Source organism: Oxyura jamaicensis, chromosome Z (assembly GCF_011077185.1).
Source record: "Oxyura jamaicensis isolate SHBP4307 breed ruddy duck chromosome Z, BPBGC_Ojam_1.0, whole genome shotgun sequence".
Lineage (NCBI taxonomy): Eukaryota > Metazoa > Chordata > Aves > Anseriformes > Anatidae > Oxyura > Oxyura jamaicensis.
The window spans coordinates 541,517-543,848 of record NC_048926.1 but is presented as its reverse complement, the minus strand read 5'-3'; positions in this window follow the sequence as shown (position 1 = coordinate 543,848).

Here is a 2,332-nt window from a genome sequence, read left to right as displayed (position 1 = left end):
TGTATATTCAACCTGAAACTGTACATTCAGAAACAATAGGAAGAAAAGACACTGAGATACTTTGCCTGAACTTTGTGGCTTCTTAAACCTTAAGCTGGGGGAAAAATAATACATGCCAAGCAAAAAGAGAGAAACCCTTAAACTAGCTGCTTCCAAGAATGAACTTCTGTGTGTGTAAAAAAGAGAAAAAAGAAAAAAAAAGGAAAAAAGAAAAAAAGAAAAAACCTTTCTATTTCTAGTGAGAACCAAAGAGGCTACCTCACTGACTTTTTCCATTTGTAATTTTAATCGTGTTGATGATACCAAAGATACCAAAGATTTCTTTCTCTGTGCGGTCTGCATTTTGCTTGTGCTCTTTTATAGTTTTAACTTTTCTCTCCTAAATACAGTAATGTACAGCTGCAACCCAGATACCCCAAAGAAATACTTCTTGTGGAAGCTGCTAATTCTGATGATGCAATTTTCTGTGTTTACCTTATGCCTTTCTGCCAGCCAAAACCGTGAGGCTGAGCGGAGCAGGCTCGGCGCCGTGAAGCCCTCGCACACCTGCCCCACTCACCGAATCCCAGTGGCCGGAGCGCTTGTGTTGGCCTGGAGATGGATCGGGGCCGCGTTCAGCAGCTGAGTGCTTGGCGAAGGGTTGCTGCCCGTTGTGCACAGAGGTCCTGCTGAGGTGTCCGCGGGTCTGCTCTGGCAGCAGCAGCAGGACTAGGTCAGGGCTGATGTGATGCTGGAAGGCAACGCAAGGGGCTGGTCCAGCAGCCCCCAGGCTAGCAAAGCCACTGTGGACAGCCAGCCCAAAGGGAGAGGATTTGTCTACCGAGTTCTGGCCAGCTGGAAAATAAGCATCAATTCTGTGCTCAGACAGAGCCCCGGGCGCTGGGAGGAGCAGCTCCTGTCTATCCTTTGACCTTCTGTAGGTGCCAGCAGCTGGGAAGGGGGGATGCTGAGGGAGGATGTTTGCGTTCAGGCTGTCAAAGGCACATCGCTTTCCCTCAGCGCAGAGCAGGGATGTGGAAAGCAGCTCCGCTGTGACCCAAGGCACCCAGGACACCCCATGGGCTCCTTTCTGCCCAGCTCCCCCAGCCTCCTCACACCTTCTCCCCGGCTGTGTGCGTGGGCTGGCAGCGCCTCGGCTCTGTGCCGAAATGGTTCCCTGCACCCGGCCCGGGCGCTGGGCCCCGCGGTGCCTCCGGCTCAGGCCAGGGGAGAGGCAGCGGGTTCCCAGTCAGCCCCGGAGGCACTGCAGATGGCAACAGCTGCTCGCTCCTGCGCACGTTGTTGTTGTTGTCATTTACAGTTTTCAGATGAAAATCAATTAATTATTTTTCTCAAGTTAGCCATGAAACAAAGATACATTAAGCTCCATTAGTATCATATTCCTCAGTGATTACTTAAAAGTTGGCTGTTGGGGAATAAGTGGTGCCCTTTGCTGTTTCCTTGATCCCGTTGATACGACTGAACGCGCCGCCCGGGGAGTGAGGCGCGGCGGGCTCGCCACGTGGCTCCTTCCTCCGCAGCCCCACACGGTCCCGCGCCAGCCCTTCCGCTGCAGGCACGGCCGGCTCCTCGCTAAAAGCGAGAAGGTCTGCATGGGGTGGTAGATAGGCTAAACAGAGAAAAACGACGCTCATCCGGATGCCAGCACAGGGTTTTGGCTGAGCTGGAACGCCAGCTTGCAGCCCCTGGCCCTGCCTGGCCTCGGCGTGCAGCGGGGCTGCGCGAGGAGAGGAGGCCGCGCAGGGGAGGCCGGTGGCGGCGGGGCCCCGCAGCAGGAGGCAGGCGGCGGGGGACCTCCAGCCCTTCACCAAGCGCTCGGCGCGAGCAACGCCGTTTGGGCCCCCACCGACAAATTGCCCACGGCTCAACACAAAAGCTCGGCTTTAATTAAATGTTGCCTTTTGTTTCCTAGTTCACTTTTTTTTAAGCCTGTATTGGAAAAGATAGGGACTTGACAAGTGTGCTTTTTGTATCTCTCTATATATTCCTTCAGTAAAAAGCTATAATGATTCTCAGGATGCCTTCTCGGTGTGGCGGAGATGATCGGATCCCTGTGCTCGGCGACGCCCCCGCGCCGTGCCCTCTGCCACCCCACAGTAAGGATCGGTGACGGGCTGGACACAGAAAATACTCAGAATTGGCAGGCTCCTCTACAGCAATTGCATTTCTTACCAGACCCATGCTTCACTTGCAAAGTGTGACATTACCACGGGACGAGTGCCTTGCTTGAACCAAAGCAACGATTTTGCCAGTCTAGACCTCTCTGTGCTTTTTTTATTCTTCCTGTGAATACCTCAGCTTCAACTGGGCCGCCATATCGTACCTGGTGGGC